Source organism: Heterocephalus glaber, unplaced genomic scaffold, assembly GCF_053883595.1.
Source record: "Heterocephalus glaber isolate CG9 unplaced genomic scaffold, H.glaber_assembly_v1.0 deba00001779, whole genome shotgun sequence".
In the NCBI taxonomy this organism is placed as follows: Eukaryota; Metazoa; Chordata; class Mammalia; order Rodentia; family Bathyergidae; genus Heterocephalus; species Heterocephalus glaber.
Window position 1 is genome coordinate 169,649 of NW_028258466.1, and position 19,654 is coordinate 189,302.

Below are 19,654 nucleotides of genomic sequence, written 5' to 3' on the forward strand. Positions count from 1 at the left end.
CTCCACTCTTCATCCAGGAAAATCTTTAGCAGCAGGAAGTCTTGTTTGTCCTATCAGCCTCTATACACAGACTAGGACTGAGGTACCTTATTGTTAGTGTCATAGAATATTCTGCAAGGGCCTGAAACTGGATCTTGCACTGTAGTTTTGTACCAAATCACTAAAAACCAGCCATCCACATTCCTTTCAGATGAGTTTGACTTTTTGATTGCTGGAGGGAAATCACCATGAACAGTGCAGTGGGGAAAACAATGTACCAACAGCAATGTGTGTCTGAGAGCAACTGGAAAATTTAAGCCTCAAATTTTACAAAGAACACTTAGCTCCTTCTGATATTTTTTGTCATGAAATTGGATACAGCCTATTGCAAATGACTTACTCAATTTTCACAATGAAATTTATTATAAATTTTTACAATAGCTAAATAAAAGAAGTTTCCTGATTGATGTAAATAAGACATTATTCATTTTTCAGTTCAAAGTATTATCAAAGAATTTGTGTTCTCAAAAAAAAAACAAAGAATTTGAGTTCTCATAAATCCTATACAAAAAAGTATTCAGTTGAAAAAAAAAAAAGAAGGAAAAAAGAAACCTTCAGTTAGAAATGATCTGAAAGCCTTTGTCAAGAAGGGACTTGTTCAAGATGTTTTGAAGGCCTTGACTTGACTAGGTCACATAATCCTAGGTAAGCCATTACATCTTTTTGTGTATCCATGTGGCCAGTAGTAAGTGATGAACAAAGCCAACTGTCAGCCCAGAAGTGTGCCTGAATTAAGAGTGAGTTTTAACTGGAAATTCTTGCTGAAAAATTTTAAAGTTAAAACTGATCTTGTTGAATCATTTAATGAGGCTTACCATGGAATTTGTAATAGTGCCCTTGTTTTTCTCTACTCTGAACAAAATAGAGATCTCTTTTAAAAAGCCTGTGAGCATTCCTTGGTGAGAATGTTGTTTCTTTTATATATTTTAACAATATAATGCTAATGTAAATCAACATCATAGAGTCAAGAGAATATATTAGGATACTGTTCATTCAACCAAATTTGAGAAGTACATGCCAGATACAATACCAGGTATTTGAGACACATCAGTGAATGGGATCTATTAAAATCCTAAGCCTCTTGGAGTTTACATTCGATAGAGAAGACAGAGAGTGTACCAGACATACAAGTAGATAAGATAGCACATTAGAAGGCAACAGAGTTATGGAAAGAAGTTGAGCAGAGTAAGACAGCCCAGCAATGCTGAAGGGAGGGTTGTAGTTTTAACTGAGGTAGTGGGAGGTGGTCTCATTGAGAAAGTCCTAAAGAAGCACAGCAACTGGAGGGAGGGACTGAGCCAAATCATATCTGGGGACATTTCTAGACAAATAGCAGAGCCAGAGCTAAAGCCCAGAGGCAGAATAGCGACCACATCTTTGTGGGTATCAAGGCGCCAGAGAGGCTGGGATGGGGGGGGGGGGTATGACGGGGTAGGGTGGGCGTCCTGCCCTGAAGGGCACTGTGAGCCCTCATTAAATAAAGACTTGGCCTTTCTCTGTGAATGACACAGGAGCCACTAACAGAGCGGAGATGTGTTGCCACAGGACTTGTGTTTGCAATGGATTCTTTTATAAGCCATCTCTGGACTGTCTTTTATCATCTCTATTCAACCAAAACTCTTGGGTGGCGTTTGCTACAGTAGGTCTCAGTGTTTCTTCTCTCTGTTCTTTCTGCAGTTTCCTCCCTTGACGAGAGTGCTTAATGGAACACCTTAGAGTCAGGGATTTAAACCAACACTTCTGGAGGTAGGAACTGATATCCGGTGTCTAATAATGAGGAAGCTAAGGCAGAGCAGTCTCGGGGGGAGTCTGTGCCAGTGAACCAGGGTCTTGCTCCGGAGAGTGCACCCCTCAGTGACCACAGAGAGGAGCCGGGTTGCACTCTGAGGACTTCAGGCGCTGGAGCACTTAAAACAGGGAAGTGATGCACCCTGCCCTGAACAAACACAAGCCCTCCTGCCTGCTGTGTGCAGAGGGGCTGCAGGAAGGCAGGAGGGTGCTCCCGGCTAGTGCCCAGGAACACCAAGCACTGCAACCACGGGGCAGCGCGGCCTCCCGGCGCCATGCTGCCTGTGAAGGCGGAGCTGTGGACGTAAACACCCGCCCTCCATGCAGAGGCGGAGCAATCCGGGCTTCATTCAGTGGCCTCAATCAGTCAAAATACAAAGCTGCAATTCTCCACCATCAGTAACTCAGTAAAACCCTAACACTAGTACTTCCCGCATCACCGCACTGCGTCCACGTGGACTTTCTATTTGCCAAGAGAAGTGTACTTTGTGTTTCTCGGGACAACCACACGCTACTTGGTTCTGACACTCCCAGGCGGTGCTGTGAGGTGACAGCTGATTGGAAACTCCATTTCTCCAGTTTGCTGGGTTTGTGGGATTCATAACCTGGGGCCGAGCTTAAAATGCGTAGATTCCATATCCTTGATCTAGAAAATGGTCACAGCAGAGCCTGCCTTGGAAGGTGAGGAGGAGCCCCTGAGCCTGGCGTGCACAGAGTTAAGGGTGAGTTTTTATAATTTTCATTTGTCTTCCTTCTTTCAGAGGAAGCTCTGTTTTAACCCTAATACTTAAAAGCACAATTCTTCAACCTCATTCTCTTAGTTTAAAAATTTATTGTATTCTAATTTCTCATAAATATGCCCAAGTTAAAACAGAAGTGTGATTATTTACATTTTTTAAAATTCTGCCTTCCTAATTAACAGCTGCCAAAAGCCCAGGCAGCCAAGGGGAAGTCACTGCCGCACAGCGACTGTAAAGCAGGGCAGGAAGCTGGCCACATAGTAGCTCAGTGCTATAATGGGTCTGCACACCACACAGGTCTCCGGCGAGGTCACCAAAAGCTCAACTTCTGCCAGGGAGCTTCAAGTCGGGCTTGAGAGAGAATCAGGTGGAGGCACTCTCCTCTCGACACGAACTAATCAAGGTTTTGACTACAGTGTTCACCGTAAGGCTCTGTCTCGGCACACTGTGTGCAAAAGTCACCAGGAATGCTAACTCGGGTTTGGTATATATCCTCCTTTCTTTCCTCTAATCCTTTAAAAAATACCATGTATACACTGAACTGTCACTTGGAGATAATCCCTCTTCATGCTCAGTGAGGTTGGAAGGCAAACCGTCCCTCAGGCTGTTACTTTCACCTGGCACTTTCTAAAGCTGAAGCCTCTGAAAACTGGACAACTCATTACAAAGTACAACATTCAGCACAAAAACATCCATCGTTCAGGAGTAAATAATTCCTTTGACCTTAGGTAGCTCATGTCGTCAGGAACTGCAACTGTGAACTTTATTTAAAGAAGGAGGTTACTGTTATTGAACTGAATCAAACATCTGTTGGAGCGAATTGAAATTCTGCCTGAGAAATGTGAGAAGCAGGTGGGAGCAATCCTCCACGACTTTCACTGCTCACTGATCCTAAAGAGTAATTTTGCAGAGGTGTGGCTACTTCCTGCAGGTCACTCCCCAAGAGGAACGACCTTTCCAGAAATTAGACTGCTCTCCTGAACCTTTGCTAAAGCATCAGCTTTTACTACTCAGTAAACTGAGCTCAGGGAGGACGCCTCAGCAATCTAGCGCAGTTCCGTGGGCGGGTGTTTCCAGGGCACACCAGGACAGTGGGAGGCTCAGCATCCTCCATCCAGGGCACCAAATGTCACCTGCCTCCCAAATGGCAATAAAAGTAACACCCCTGCTCCTGTGAGAACCTCTGACTGGCACTTTAGAGCCAAAATAAAAGTTCCCATTGGACAAAACTAAATTGTAAGAGATTGGGATATAAGTGAAGATCTCCCCAGGATTCTTTCCAGGTTTCAAACAATTAATTAGAGCAGATGCTATGTTTGTCAACTTTAGAAGGTCTACAGGAAACATGTTCAGATTGCTGCTGTTCCCACAAGGATATATCTAAAAACCACAGTTTTATTCCCAAAGTTTTGCTGCAAGACAGTACACCAAAAGTCTCTAGAATGTGACTGTGAGTACTTTCCCATAGACACTTTAAAAATAAATGTTTTAACATCTTCTCTGAAAGAAGAGCTCTAAATTTTATCCAAAAAACCTGAGTTTTCCAGGGGGCAGATATCCCGTCGTGTAAACTGTTTAGCCTCAATGTAATGCCATTTTCAAAAGCATCCTTTCGGGCAAAACCCGACTTAACATCACAGTGCAGACCTGCATTTAAGCCAGGGGCCCTAGACACTGACAGCCAGGGCATGCATGGCTACTGTAAGCGTTCCATGTGCTGCCACCCAGCTCCACTCTCCTGTGTCGGCTGTCAAGCGACACTGCCAAGTTTGTTAGTCTCTGTCCCTGACCAAGCTGGGAGAGGACCACATTTCAGCAGGGGACAGAGAGGCAGAAAGGACTGTACATCCAGTCGGATCCAGTCCCAGACGGACAGTGAAAAGGGTGAGGGAGCTGGGTAAGGGTGCAGGTCCCCTGGAGCAATGTTCCTGCACCTTACCTCCTCCAGCTGCTCCGAGCCCCCGTCTGCCCGGGCCAGGGTGGACGCCCTCATCTCCGCTCAGGCTCGGGAAGCAGTGCAGGGCCCTGTCACGTTCTCCTCATCTGCAGTGCCCGGCAGTTTCATTCACAGCCGCGGCCAGCACTGAAGTCCTGGGGCTCCCGGCGTCCTAAGGCAGCTTGGAGGCCTCCTCTTCCCCAAACCTTCTAGAAATAAATTCCAGATGGGTGCGAGCAGACAGCTCCCTGGAGGCTCATGTCCCAGTAAGAACGACCCTGCAGGCCCCCTGCCCCTCCCCAGGGCTCATCTCCGCTCAGGCATCCCTAGTGAAGAAACACCCGGACAGCGTCCCTCCGGCCTCAGCATCATGGCCACACCCCCAAGGGTACAGGATGCCATTGCCCCATCCTCCCCTGACTTCCTTCCTTTGCTTTTCCATGGGAGAATTCCAAGGAATGAGTTATGTGCATGAGTGTGCGTGCGCGCGCGCACACACACACAGCAGGCCGATGTCACACGAGCTGACTGCCCTCACCGAGGGAGCTTGCTGTTAAGGTTGCTCAGAGTGCAGCGGCAGGGGCCCAAGCTCTCAGCTCCAGCTTCCCTTCAGGCTCTGGGAGCAGGAGAACCCTAACCAGGCCAGCACACGTCTGTGCACTTGCACCCGCGAGCACTAAGGAAGGACGGACCCTTCTAACAGTGTTCATGAAAATCCCCAAGTGACGTTATCCACCCAGAAGTTATCTCCACGCAGAAACGGATGCGAGTAGCAGTCTGGCCATGCCCAGGTCTCTGCAGGAAAGAGCTGAAGGGAGGGAACCCAGGGGTTTTCCAGGGAGAAAGGAGCCACCGGTGCCAGCCCTGTGATCATTAAGTGTGGGCCGGACCCAAGCAGAGTCTTGGGACAACCAGGCAGACGGGGGGAAGCACCACGGTACACAGGAGGTGGGCGCAGTTCCCCTAGCCCAGACACGTGGCCTTGAAGCTCCAGGGGCAGAGGGCACCCAGGATCACCACCCTGCCAGACCTCTGTGCTCAGAGCCCAGCCCACACCCAGGACAACCCTGTGGCTCCCAGGGAGTCTCAGCGAACACAATGGCTGCAACTACTTGCAGGAGGGTTACTCTGGGAGGGAAACGGGGAGCCTGGAAAACAGTCCTGAGGGCTGTCAGGGTGAGGCCAGTGGTACTTTCAGGCCCCGGTACAGAGGAGGACACTGAGGCTCATGGAGACCCGGTGACCACAGCTGGTATCGGAAGTCAGATCTGGATGACACCTAAACTGAGCTGCTACATGACTCTACCTCCCTCTAGTGACTTTCTTGAAAAAGCAGCTAATTTGCAATGGGCAGTGGGCCCATGGTGGCCTCAGTCACTGTTAGGAGATCAGAAAAATAAATCCAAAGAGGCTGTTTTTGTTTCTTCTTCTTAGATCCAAAGGTGGCCGCAGCCCGTGAACAGTAAACAGGCTTAGCAGTGAGCATCTGTTTTCGTCCCTTATCAAAAACAGCGCTTAATCTTGAATCTCCCAACTCCTTTCCAGGCACAGCCAGCTGCTGTCCTCGAGTTGTGCAGTGCCTCTCTCTGCTCACAGCACGGCATCACCCCCAGGTCTTGCTCTGCTCCTCCAAGCCCCGAGCCTTTGCCTTCCCCCTGCAGTAGCATCTGCCCGCTGTGCACTGTAGCTGTACCCTAGGTCCTGGTTCCCCCGTTTACCAACATCTGCATGTGACCCACATGCAGGTCACTTTCCTGCCTAGAGGAAATCTCCTTCCTCCCAGCACAGCACTGTGAGAGTGAAACTAGGGTTCTCAGGTGACTGGGAAGAAATTGAAAGTGTGGAGTGGGGAGGTCAGACAAGTGCTGGACTTGGATTTAAAGACATCACACGCACGTACTTGCTCATGGGGACAGACATGAAACACGGGTGGTTTGGCCAGCAGCTCTCCAGCCACAGCTCACAGCAGAGTGAAGGCACAGCCAGGGGACCCCCATGTCAGACCTCAGAGTTCACTATGCCGTTTTGTCTCCAGCCACACTCCTTGTGCAGAAAAAGGTGGCAATATCTGTGACAATGATCGAATGGGGAAGCACATTCCTAATGACTTTGCATCCATACAACACCTTTGTGTTTTTGCCTAGTATATCAGATGGTGCAAAGCACGGGGAGAGAGCTGTAAACTAAACAAACACAGCCCCTCTGAGGGATGACACATTTAATTACAATTATGAGACTTACTTCAAAGGAAAAAGGAAGGTCCTTGGGAAGAGATGAGCTGCTGCCAGAACGGCCCCACCCAGGGAGGAAGGGAACAGTCTCTCGGGGAATCCACATGTGAACAGAGCTCTGAAGGGTGGCGAGGCGTTGGGTGCAGAAGGGAGATGCAGATGGCTGCCGGCAGCAGGCTTTCGAGCAAGCCCAGTGGTGGGAAGGGCACGGTGCTTCCCAGGCCAGAGAAGACCCATGAGACCAGAGCACAGACAGCGGGAGACAGGCCGCCGAGGGAGAAGGGACTCTAGAATTTCAAGCACCAGTATGGAGGGAGGGCGTCGGAGCTGCTTCAGAGAGATGGAGTGGAAACTGCTGTCTTCCCCATTCCCCTCAGATGACCTCTGAAACTCAAGTGATCCTCAAAGTTCTGAGCAACTACTGATCTAGCAGGGATGGGAGAACAGGGGACTGTGACTGGTACTGGCTGATGGACCAAATGCAATTAAAGACATCCTGCAAGCAATGTATTTCCCAAAGCTCACAGAATTTTTTTTTTTTGGTACCGGGGATCGAACTCGGGACCTTGTGCTTGCGAAGCAGGTGGCGGAACCACTGAGCTAAATCCCCGGGCCTCACAGAATGTTTATTAGAGTGAAGCAGGGAAGAGCAAAGACACAATCCTTAGATTTCAAGTGGACAATGGAAGGAGTCAGCCGTGTTTCCTCCACCCAGTAACACAAGCCAGAAGCAAGGTGAGAGCTTCAGGAAAGGCCATGGCCACTCTCTCCTTGTGCAGCCCCCCGCAAGCCCGACAGCACTGAAGCCTCCCGCATGTGGCCGCCTCTGCTTCAGCTCTCGCTGGAGGGCTCCACCCTGTGAAAGCCGCTGTGCTCCGCTCACGCTGGGAGGACTTCGCCATTTCTCTGAGAAATTACCAATGTGCTTTGGGAGAGAGGAAAGTCCCAAAAGGATTGATTTCCTCGTATCAGGTGGAGAAGGAAAATCTCTCTATACATGTCCATTCAAGCTGAATGTCAGCATGATGATCCAAATGAGCCTCTCTCTTCTATGTCTAACAGCTTGAGATGAACAGATGTAACATACGAGAAACCCAAAACCTGTACACAAATAGGAATAAACGTGGTTCTTCCCCTCAGCTATTTCTACTACAAAATGAAAGACCTGGCCATAGTGATACCTGCTTTGCTAGTCTGGCATATACCTTGAGGTTCGTAGGATGTAATATTTTTTCTTAAGGATGGATTCCATATTAACATCTATGAGTGTTACATGTTTCCACAATGATGAACTTTGTATTATTTAAAATACAGACAAGTATTAGGCTGTTTCCTGTTGATGTAACAATATAACTGATTCCAGGTTTTTTTAAAGAGGTTCTTTTTTATTGCTATCCATTCTTTTTTAAAATTTTTATTTTAATGTAATGCAGGTAGATATTAATAAAGAAAAAAGAGGTTCCTTAGCTCGCAGGCTTGGAGGCTCCAGCATACTATACAAGCTCTGACGAGGGCCTCCCTGGCTGTGTCACGTCCTGACAGATGCACGGGACAGGGAAGCACATGAGAAACAGGCCACACAATGAGACAGGAACCCAGAGCTAGGAAGGGTCGCTCTTGCTCTTTTGTATCGGCCCTTTCAATAGAATCACTCGAGTCCCGTGAGGATAGGTTGCATGTCTTCAAAGTTCCAACACCTCTCACATTGCCCACACGGAGACCAAGCTCCAAGCTACAGCAACAGTGTTCTTAAGCCATTCAATTTCTAACAACTATGTAACTGCATGGGTTCCACAGCTAGGCTATTTCTTTAATTCCAAATAAAATCATATTATGGTAAATCAGGGAAGATTTCAGAATAGTTTCTGCCATGTAAAAGCTCTGCAATTAAAATGAAACAAGTAGCAAAGGATGTAACAGTATTTTACTTGTATATGTGTGTTCTTTGTCTCAGAAAAATGAGAACATTAGCTTTTTCCAATAATAATTTGGAAATATGGCTGAGATAGCACTGAGCCAATAATATATGCTAGAAATGTGCTGCTTGCTGAAAGCACGAGAGACTCCAGTATATCTGCATGAAAGAACATTTTCAAAATTGGCATTTAAAATTTACCACTACAGTGTATGATTCAAACTTATCACTCAGATTCTCAAATCTTTAAAAGAGTTGTTTCTCTAACTTCACTGTGTACAAGAAGCACCTGGAATTCATGCTTAACATTCAGATTCTGTACAGCAAACTACAGAAATTCTGATTTAGTAGGTACACGGCACATGTTTAAGAGTCTGCATTTTTAAACAATTACCCTAGCAAATTCTGGTACACATGATTCTTGAGCCACATGTTAAAAGGCTCTAATCCAGAGTCTCAAAGTCTAATAGACCATTCACTTGTGTACACAAGTGTGTGAATACCACATTCGATTCTCCATATTCTTTTTATTGGAAAATTCAAAAAGAGACACATGTCTCCTACCCTAACGATTCCTGCAATGCTAATGTTTAAGTCACCTTGAAAGAAGAGAAAATCATGGTAGGAAGACAAGCAATACAGGAAAAATTAAGACATGAAGGGTCACTGATAGATGAGAAAAAAGTTCTAGTCTCTAAGTCTAGACCAGTGCTCCTTAAGATACGGGCTTAACAATGAACTAGCAGCTAATAAGATGTAAATATGAAATTGAGTGTGAGTCTTTATAAATATTTACAGAAATTTATCAGAGTAATTTTATGTCTCTTCCATCTAATAACAAAATTTGGGGTTTATGTTAAGTAGATATATCCTATTTTATAAACATTCAGCATCCATGATGGACGTAAATGACCATAGACAATCAGAGAAGCACTGCTGGGCTCTAGGAGAGAGAACACAGACACCCAGGGTCAGCCCAGTGACTCTCCTGGCCCAGGACTCGGATGCTAAAATGACTTTGTGTGGTATCATCTCAAAAGGTCAGGGGACCGGCAGGGACCGGTTGGACAAACATCTAAATGAACATTCTTCTCATGATAATTTACTCTGAATCTGTCAGCAATGACTGACTGCTCGGCGTTTTTATGAATCTACCAATTTGTTTAAACTTACACCACCGTTAAGAATAATGTCTTAGTAACACTTCCTAAAAACTTACTTTCAACAATGCAAAGCAGTACCTTTTCACTCATAAATGTGTTTCTGTCAACTCTCAAAGGACTCTTGAGTTTTCTACCTGAGCACCCAGTGATGAATTTTATCACGTCTCTACCCTACCTGCGTCCTTGCTGACACAACACTGTTCTAGCAGACCTTTTAAATGCTTTGGTCAACTTAGCTGTTAGCTATCTAATGATTTTCTTTGTTTTTTGTTTGTTTGTTTGTTTTTTGGTACCGGGGATTGAACTCAGGACCTTGCGCTTTCGAGGCAGGTGCAGTGCCACTGAGCTAAATCCCGGCTCTAATGATTTTGACACATGGAATGACAACACCCACAAGAAGCACAAAATATCAACAAATTATTCCAGTAAAAAATACACAGGACACAGATCTCACCTTGGAGTCTTTGAATAACCATGCTCTCATAACCTACAGGTCTGCATTCTGAACAGTATGACAGCTAAATGCCAGGCCTATTCATTACAGTTCCTGCTTCCGGTCAGTGTAGCCCTTAGAGGTTCCCTGCAGTTTCTGTTTTTGCTGCGTATTGCCAAGAACAACGCTGTCCCCTTCCAAGTGAAACATGGTGTTTATAAAAGTGGTAGGAAGGGGAACCTGGGAGAGTGGATGTATACCTAGAATGGGCAAAGTCATAATAATAGCAGCCACAGCCCTCCAAGCAGGAAGAATGAGAAATGGGGATTTCCCCCTGCATAACTGTGCCTCCTGTTTTAAAAAGAATAAAGTCAGTCTTTAAGTATTCTAATTTGTTCTGTGATGCTTACAATTTAAGTCACACTCCATGTGTTTGTTATATTTTCTTCACATTTGATAATTTGCAACTTAAGACATCAATCCTGCCATCAAGTCACCACATGCCCAAGCCTGTCATAGCTTGTTGGGATGGCACTGGATCTGCTGTCACGATGGACACTTACAGGTGACCCTGGCCACGTAAGGAGCCTTCAGCCCCATGGGTAAGCAGCACGGGGTGGGTACAGAGAGCAGATGCACTATGAGGCGCTCCCAAAGACTGATGTTGGTGATATTCTCAGTAGGACAGACTCTAAGTCATTCAAATAAAACCCAGAGATGTGTTAGGATTTTCTTACTGGGACAAGTACGCTAATGATCTGGCATGGGTAACTGTGCTCAGGTCCCCAGTTTTATTAAAATTCCAGTCCCATCTTTAGAGAAAAGGAATTGCCTGTCTTCAGTTAACTAAAGGAATTAATGCTAATTTCTTGAAGCATTTTACATACATTTGTTTCAGCAACCGCTGAGGGAAAGGTTAAGTGGAGTAGATAAAACTAAAATCAGGGGACACCTTTGTAAAAGATGGCTTTCATCCAAAATGCCTTTCCGGGAACAAAGTGTGATAAGCTGACTCCCTCCGCCCTTCCCTGCTGAGCTATATTTAAGAGTGTAAGCATTTCCACTGCAAACCGCTATCATCAGGGTTTGTAATTTTTACCTTTTAACCTGTTTCAGAGTTCATATATAAACTTCTCAATCAAACTTCTCCATAAAAGCTATTGTTTTTAAATTTACAAACTTCCTTCAGTAAAAGATAAAAATATGGGGGTGGGGGAGACTAGGAACACCCAAACACCACACGGAAAAATATTATTCACCAAGACTTAACAAGCAAAATAAGATACATCCTCCAGAAACATGTGGCACCAAATGTTACACAGTCAGCAGTGACTGTATCAAGATTTATAATAATTAGAAAATAGTAAGTGGCCAAAAATCAAAGATAGTGTAGTTATGAAACAGCTACATTACAAAGTATTACATAGCCATCACATGGCTCTCTAAAATAATTTTTAATATCATGGAAAATGTTTAAGATATACTAGTGGAAAATCATACCACAGAGGAGCTATATGCACAACATGAACTCAAGTTGGTTTTTAAAATAATATATAAAGATAAAATTGTAAAATGGATATGCCAAAATGTTCGTAGTAATAATTTGTTTTGTTTTGTTTTTTTGGTACTGGGGATCAAACTCAAGACTTTGTGCTTTCAAGGCAGGTGCTGGAACCACTAAGCTAAATTCCCAGCCCGATAGTAATTACTGATTGGTGGAAATTTTAAGTATTCTTCCATATTTGCCAAGTGACCTACATTGAACTTGTATTATTTATTCAATACAGTTTGGTGGCACAGTGAAATTCAGAACAGCAGTACAGAAAAAAAAAAAAAAAGGAGAGTTGGTATCTCTCTGTTGTCTTTTATTTCCCCTGAAAATCTATCTTTACTCATTCACTCTTTTGACATTTGAAATTCTTCCTTACACTGCGGAGAACCCAAGCTCAAAAGGCAGGCTGCTGGGTTAAATCTGGCCCCACCATGCCACCTTCCTGCTATCTTGGCCAAGTCCCATTAATCCCATTGCTTAGGGACAAAACAGCAGAGCTCCTGGGCTACCTTACCTCACACACACATTCACACACACATGCATACACATTCACACTATGTGCTGTTATTTATGAAAAGAACAAGGAAAGGGCAAAGAAGCCACCATAAATGGTAAACTACAGTATGGGGGTTCAGAATGGAGCTATCAGAATAAAATAGAGAACTATACTTCAAACATTCTTCTATAGCTTTTCCTTTTAACCCCCTCAAAAAACCCTTCAGCTCACTAAAACATACAAAATGTTTTTAAACAAGTAAGTTCACAACAATACTAAAATATACACAGCCATTAACCAAAAAACAGCAAACTTTATTAGTCATAGTTGGCAATAACTAGGGCACCAAGCCTGTGTGCTCTCAACATTGTTAAGGAAAATTAAAGAATTAAGTACCTGCCCTGCCATTCCAGCATGAATTGTATTTCTAAGGAACCATAGATGAAAAGTGTTTTTATACAAGAATTCCAAGAAATAAATGTAGAAAGGATAAAAGAATCAGAAATGTCACAAATTCCAGCACCTAAGCAAAAACATATTTGAAAATGTTACATGAAAAATCAATGAGAAACTTTATAATGAGAACATTAGGCTAAACCCACTGTTCAATTTCTGCATCACAAAGAACATGGCAGCCAGGTGTCCTGTTATCTCTTGTGTTTTTCAATGGAATACAAATGTAATGTACACAGCACAACCCAGAAAGCATCCTTGGGAAGGAGGGGAATGAACCCATCCTAGGCAAGAACTTCATTCTAACCTCTAGCTTACCAGAAATATGAAGGAGAGTGGAACAGGTTAGAAGATACCCACACAAATCCAGTATGTGGGGCATTCTGTAGGACAACTGACAAGGGACGTCAATGTCACCAAGAAAAATAAAAGGGAAAGAACATAGTAAAAGAAGCCAGATTTTTAAAAAATGCACTCCCCATAATTCTTTTCCTGTTCTTTCAGTTCAAAAACAGGCAGAACTAATCTATGGCTTCAGAAGTCAGCACTTAGGATGGAAAGGGATGGAGCTCAGGAGGACTTGGGTGCCAACAGCGTTCCGACCTTGATCTGAGTGGTCGTTACATGAGTGTGCATCTAAAATTCATACCATGGTATACTTAGGATTAAGGCACTTTAAGAACATTCCTTCGCATGTGCTATTCTAAATAAAAACAATAAAAGAGGCAACACTGACCTACAGTGTTAAAAGTCATGACGAACACTGCCTTCTGGAAGAATAACTGAGAGACAGGAGACGCTGTTATCACAAATGTGGTCACTAAAGCCATAAATTTATGATTACTACACTTTTTTGTGTATGTGGTTATACTACTCCCCAATAAAAAGGGTGTGAGAAGGAGGTAATGCTTTATATTGAAGGTGATATAACAAATCGTTTACTGGATTCTGTTTTAAGAAAATCAACTGATTTTTGAGAAAGCAAAATTTTAATATTGGATAATTCCTGTGTATTGTATTAAGTACAACAAAGGCATTGTAAAACAGTTGTCATAGAGGGCCACTGAGCTCTCTTCCTGGTTCCTTTTGTGGTCAGATAACAACTGCATGGAGATTTCCTTATCTGCACTGAACCCCTAAGGCCCAGCCTTTGCAGGTGGGCTCTGTGTGGACAGGGGATCGCCATGCCAGCTCTCTAATATTCTACAGTTCTGCTTTAGCCTTACTTCCTGGCTGCACACAGCCTCTAGCTCAGGCCCAGAAAAGAAACTCAGGCCTTTCCTAAGCACGCACAGAGCCCTACAGGCATGCCTGGCTTTCCTGATTCCCAGGAGTGTACCTGAGCTTTTCCAACAGCTATCACTTTCTCCATGTTGTCCTTTCATGTTTTTTAGTTAGCTCCTTGCCTGCCCTAGGTGATACAGCCACCCCAGGCAGCTACAATGTTGAGTGACTGCTATTGATTGTTTTCAACAAACGTTCTGGGGATGAGGCTGTTCGCTTTAGGTAACCTCTGAGCCAGGCTGACTAACACAGAGCTATGCTATGAATGGGGCTGTTCCAGAGTTCGGCCAGATGTGTCAGACTCTGATAGTTCCTAAGAACGAGCTACTCTGTCCCCTTTAGCAGCTGCTAAGGTGTTGGTCTTCCTGGCTATCATAGCTTCAAAGGGTCCACTTTTCCAAACTGCTGTGCAGCTGAGGAGAGAGGTAAAATAAGGCAAGAAAAAGCAGCCCGAAGCAAAGCCTGCTGCGCTGAGCAAGAGTCAATCTGTTCCTGGGATAAGCGCTCCTAAAACACCTGAAAGCCCTCTGCTGATTTCCAGACTTCTGAAGAAGGCAATTTTGACAATTTTCTCCAGTATTCCAGCTGTTTTAGGAGATTTCTGGAACTCCTTACTGTATCATTCCATAGACAGTATGTGTCTCCTCAAAGTTGGCCCTTAATGATTAAATCAGGGGTTTTTTCTATTGGGCTTCTCAGCCTCATGAACTGCCATTTACTGTAAGAACAATTGTTCAAAATAACATTACTTAGAAAGTCAAACTTGTGTGACCATAAACTCCATGGGGGACCAAAAACTCCATGGGGGACTCACGTGGTTACACATGATTGACACTAAGGCTCATCTCGGCACGAAGTCACCCTCTTACTGAAAGAACAATTAAATGCAACATGCCGTGCTGACCATGTGTGGCCAATGACAGCAACTCCTGTTAAGGTTTCATCTCCATTCACAATGCTTTGGTGCTTTCATGCTGATAAGTCGTAAATCAGTACAGCGAAATAAAGTCAAGTCAAAGTCCATATAAAATTCTCAGGAAACATGATTCAACCATGAGATATTCAAGCTTGTCACTGGTTTGTCACAGGACTGGGGACAATGAAGGCGCAAGTTCTGCTCTATTAATAGCCAGAAAATGTTCCGAATATCATAATAAATAAAAGCAGAGGAAAGTTCTGGGAAGCCGGGAAGCAGACACTTACCTCCTACTAGGAGAGCAAGAGCTTCCCAGAAAGCAGGGGAGCTGAGGTTAGAAGGGTCAATCGGAAAAGCAGTATCTCCATGGAAGGTTCTAAGGACTGTCACTCAGAAGCTTTGTCTGCTCTAAAGACCTGAGCTTTTTGAAACCGCCAGGAGTGTCCCATGTAATGCAGGATATGGCTGACAGTGGCGCTTTAGTTTACACAGAAATAAATTAATTATAACAACATTAAATAAGACACAAGTACCTTATAGGTTAAAATAAGACAGAACTAAAATGGAATAATCATATATTTCCCTGAAATGCTAGGAGCAACTTTTCTTTAAAATCTTAAGTAAACCTTTTATACCTTAGTTTCTTAAATCTTCTTGAAGACCCCAAATTCTTTAAAATGGTAGGCAAATATATATTATAATTATTTTTTTGAGAAGGCCCATACCATTCATCACATTTTCAACAAATTAGTTTTATGTTCATAAGAATATACCACAATCTGCCTTCATGGCATCTTAAAAAGTGTATAAAGACTCAAGAGATGGTGAGGTGGCATGACATAAAAACATCAATCAATGAAAATGCAACACATTAAAAGGATGAAGGAGGAAAAACTCACATGATCATTTTACTTGATCCAGAAAAACACGCTAGTGAAAGAAGTACGAACCATCCAGAACAGCAAACCCACAGAGGCAGGTGGCTGCCTGGAATTTGGAGTAAGAGGGATTAGTAAATGATGTTTCATGGATATGGAGTTTTCTTTTAAGGTGATGAAAATGTTTTGAAGCTTAATGTAAGTGGTGGCTGCACAATAATGTAAATATACTAAGTGTCACTGAATTGTACACTTTCAAATGATTGTGATACTATGTGAATTTCACCTAATCCCATTTCATAATCCCATTCATAATTTCATAATCCCATTGATGTAGTTTAACTACATACACATATATGTATGATTATTTATTATAGGTTGGTGACAATTAGCTTAAATCTCCATCACTTAATCCATTAGATGTACTAGGTAATAAGTTATGTTACATCTCAAAATATGAAATAGTGAGCAAATATGTAAGAATGGGAAACTTTCCATGTAATAACATGGAAAAATCTGAAAAATATATTAACAGTAACAGTTAAGTATGGAGTAGTATGTATATTTTGCTACTTTTTACATTAAAAGAGGAATGTAAATATATTTGTATTTCCTTACAAATATGCATGTGTATATGTGTACATATACATGGGATGAGAGAATATACAGTAAATATTTAATTTTTTAAAATTATTATAGTACAAGACACATTTCTAAGAAAAATTGGAGAGGTTTGTCTGAAGCAAAGAGAAATGATGGCTGGCTGTGGAGAAATCGATCACTCAATAAACATGCTTCCTATGAACAGGAAAGCAAATGAGTCCTGTTCTAATGCCCCCCTTCTCTGACGGGTCCTGAATGGCCATTTGTCTGCAAACGTGTTCACCCAGTCAGTCTGCCCTGTAAGCATGTTTTCTGCTATCTGTGTGTAAAGGGAGCTTCATGTGCCCTTTGTCGATAAGAAATTCCTGAGGATTTCCTTGACAAGCCAACCTTGTCATCACCAGAAGAACTCAAGGCCGCAAGCAGAGGGAATGGCAAATACGCATGGTATTATGATGGAAGAAATGGGTGGGGCAGTATGATAAGCACACTAGTAGAGAGCTGGAAGATGCTTTTTCCAAAGGTAAAAAGAACACTGAAATGTCAATTGCCGGGTTTCTGTATGTTGTGCTGATCTTGAGAATATGGTTCAATATAGGAGAAATGAACATGGATGTCACAGGAAGATTAAGCGAGATATAATAGATATACCAAAGAAGGGAGTAGCTGGACTTAGGCTGGATTGTGAAGCAAATTCTGTAAACCTAGCAAGAGAGAGCTCTGCTGACAGTGCAGACAGCATGTCAGAACAGAGCGGAGCATCTGTCCAGCCTCCAGTGTCATGTGCTGTGAGGCCCCTGACATCAGTGGATGGGCAGCTGACCAGCCCTGCTACACCATCCCCTGATGCAGGCACTTCTCTGGAAGTCTCTTTCACTCATTTGCAACTGAGTGGAGCCAGCATATATGAAAGGAGTCATAGGGGAGAAGGAGAAGAAGACCATGAATCCCCGTCTTTGGGCAGGGTGCCAGACACCTCCATCGAAGAAACCAAGTCAGATGCCAGTAGTGATAGTGAGGATGTATCTGCAGTTATTGGACAGCATTCCTTGACCCAACAGAGACTGCTGGTGCCCAATGCAAACCAGACAGTAGTTGATCGATCAGGAACTGACTGGTCAGTAGCAAGGGGTGGAACAGTGAGCGTCAGATCCAGAAGACCTGATGGACAGTGCACAGTAACAGAAGTTTAAATAGATTCTTCAGCTCAGTGCCCAAGGTTGGATGGTTATCTGTAAATTTCTGCCCATATAACATTATACTCATGCCTATTAGTGCATTTTGGGAGATGGGTGGGAATGGGTCTGGGAAGGATAAAGCTGAAAAACTAAATGTCTAACATGTCTCTGTTGAGAAATAATTATTTAATGTAAGGAACTTGGGTGTTAATAGTTGAGACCTGTTTAGTAATACTCCAGTTTTCTTGACATCTGCTTGCTTTATAGTTTTTTTTTTAATTTCTTTAGTTCTTTTGGCCAGTGTATGTATATTACCTGTGCATTAATGGTCCTCACCCGACTGGCACTGTTATTTTTCTGCATGGGTTGGCATAAAAGTATTACTAAAATTGGGTACCTGTGAGATGGTGGTATCATTATGAGCAAGAAGCTTTTAACATAATGTGGAGATAGATGTGAATTTGGTTTAAAAATAGATGAGTAACACCAATTTTATAGTAAAGTTATTGAAATGGAAATGTAAAGAAACAGCTAATAACTTTTGATTCAGAATCTTTGTAACACACTTCATGGGGTTCTTTCCCATAAGCTTTGCCATCTAGCTCTTGAAGTCTGAGGTTTCTCTTATCTGCATTTTTCTTTTTGATTAAAAAAATTTACAATTTAATAAATGATATTTATCAAATAAGAAAATTTTAAATACTAATCATATTTTTATCACTTCTCGATTAAATGTTTATAGGAATTTCTGTAAAATAAAACATTATGCTGTGTCCTCATCCTTCTTATTTACTGGACCTGGTACCATGAGACTCCTGGCTCTTTCCCAAAGTTGAAATGACCACGAAAGGGAAACATTTTGAAGACACTCACAAAAGAAGACTCCAGAACTGGTTCAGAAGGTGGTAAGAACCATGGGATCAGTGTATCTGAAGCCAGAGGAGGATTGTGAAGGGGACTCATGGTAATGTGTCTTTTCCTACAATAAATTTTTAAAATGTAAACATTCACTGTATTTTTTACCACACCTCACATACCTCCACTTACACACAGGTGGGATATCTATCATCTGTCTATCTGGAACCTATGAAAGAATAAAGCTGAAACTAATGAGCACTGTTACCCTTGAGGGCAAGGGGCAACTTTGGAAACGCATGAGAGGCTGAAGGTAAATATTACTGATCTACCTTTCTATATTAAAAAATATTTTAGAGCCATCTGACTATACCACTTAATCCAAAAAGGCCTTTCGTTATTCAAATATACAAAAGACTCTATAATAAAATGATGTTCTGATGACCTTAAAGTGAAATTAGAAACTATAGATATTTCCAAATTTTACAAATCATCACTGTCAAGAGAAAGTCGATGAGTCCCTAAATAAAACACTGGAAAAAATTTGTGAAGTATAGAAAGTGAAAAAGGATAGACTGAGAGTCCATACAGGTTGAGTGAGGCTCGTACTCCTCTCTGGAGAACACGAGGTCTACTTTGGAGTCCTGATGTGCGGTGACCTGGCTTTAAAAGATCAGTAGAGACTTTGATGGGGCTGCCCTGCTGCCTTCCTTCTCAGTGAGCACCCCAAACTGAGTCCTTGAAGTGAGCACACTGTACACAAGAATATAACTGGTCACAACACTAGTAAGAATTATATCACAGAGGGTAGCAGAACTATAAGCAATTTTTATTTTATTCTTTTTATTTTCTGCATTTTCCACTGAGCTTAACTTTCACGATCAGGAATAAAACTATGTTTTTACCCGACAGATGATTCTCGTGGCTGTACAGAAGATGACCTGCAGCAAGAAGAAGCTGGCAGCTGGAACATCTACCAGAAAAGTTGTCCAAAGTTAGAGAAAAGATGACAAGGGTCTAAGTAAAAGCAGAAGCAGTGGGCGAGAAATAGAAAAGCTGAGGAGGTAAGCTGACCAACCAGATGGAAGTAATTTAAAAAATTCCAGAGTAAGACTTAAATTTCTGATTTGGGCAACTATTATGGCAACATTAGAGAAAAGAGGAGGTAGCCTGGTTCCAGGATGGAGGACATGG

The 19,654-nt window shown here is 42.9% G+C and overlaps 1 protein-coding gene and 1 pseudogene across 18 annotated transcripts in view; one reads left to right on the forward strand and one right to left on the reverse strand.

Annotated features, from left to right (window-relative positions):
- The window catches only part of Hecw2 (HECT, C2 and WW domain containing E3 ubiquitin protein ligase 2), a 356,226-nt gene that overhangs the window by 145,683 nt on the left and 190,889 nt on the right, over positions 1–19,654 (reverse strand). For 2 of the 17 annotated variants that reach the window (XM_021247759.2, XM_021247758.2), the window contains exon 1: positions 4,507–5,239. The exons of the other annotated variants lie outside the window; for them this stretch is intronic. The gene's annotated coding sequence lies outside the window, so the exon portion shown is untranslated. Of the gene's footprint in view, positions 1–4,506; positions 5,240–19,654 lie in introns of those variants that run through there. 17 annotated transcript variants of the gene reach the window in all.
- LOC147820984 (E3 ubiquitin-protein ligase RNF146 pseudogene) lies at positions 8,159–18,348 on the forward strand (annotated as a pseudogene). Its single transcript, XR_015447866.1, has one exon. The product of XR_015447866.1 is annotated as an E3 ubiquitin-protein ligase RNF146 pseudogene (transcript).